The 535-nt window shown below is 61.1% G+C and overlaps 1 protein-coding gene across 1 annotated transcript in view; it reads left to right on the top strand.

Annotated features, from left to right (window-relative positions):
* GRB10 (growth factor receptor bound protein 10) overlaps positions 1–535 on the top strand; it is a gene marked incomplete at its 3' end in the record, with an annotated part of 76430 nt that overhangs the window by 4994 nt on the left and 70901 nt on the right. The window lies entirely within an intron of this gene.

Below are 535 nucleotides of genomic sequence, written 5' to 3'. Positions count from 1 at the left end.
CGGTGTGATTCCAGGCTTTTGCTCGGGGTGCTCAGCTGCCCTCCGGTTGTAGGGTTTAGGCTGATGGGTGTTGTCTTTCGGCTCTTTATTTCCAAACCTGTCAACAGGCTGTTGTAGAATTTGGAAGAGAGGGAACTGTGATGGGCCGAGAAGCATTGGCTGTGAAATGGTGGGAACTGGGGCGGGGAGAGTCCCATGAGGAGTCCCACTGGATTGGGGGGCCTGGGAGGAACGTCCCCCTCCACCAGCTGTGCTGGCCCAGCCCCTGTGCGGCCCCTCGGCCGGGGCTCTTGGCGGTATCCCCCCTCCTCCCAGACCCCACGTCCTCCAAGCCCACCCCTCTCTCCTTCCCTCCTCAGACGTGTTCTGGGTGCGCTGTGTTCCACAGCAGAGTCTTGATGAAAGGAGGTGCACGTGCACACACACTGGGGGTGGGGGGCATGTGGGAGCGGTAGGGGTGCTGACAGAGGCGTGGAGCGGCGGAGGATTCCAGAAAGCATGGCGAAAACATGGCCATGTGTGTCCGCCACGATTC

Source organism: Myotis davidii, unplaced genomic scaffold (genome assembly GCF_000327345.1).
Source record: "Myotis davidii unplaced genomic scaffold, ASM32734v1 scaffold472, whole genome shotgun sequence".
Classification (NCBI taxonomy): domain Eukaryota; kingdom Metazoa; phylum Chordata; class Mammalia; order Chiroptera; family Vespertilionidae; genus Myotis; species Myotis davidii.
Note: the sequence above shows the minus strand (reverse complement) of the source record. Positions and strands in the feature narration are given on the sequence as shown.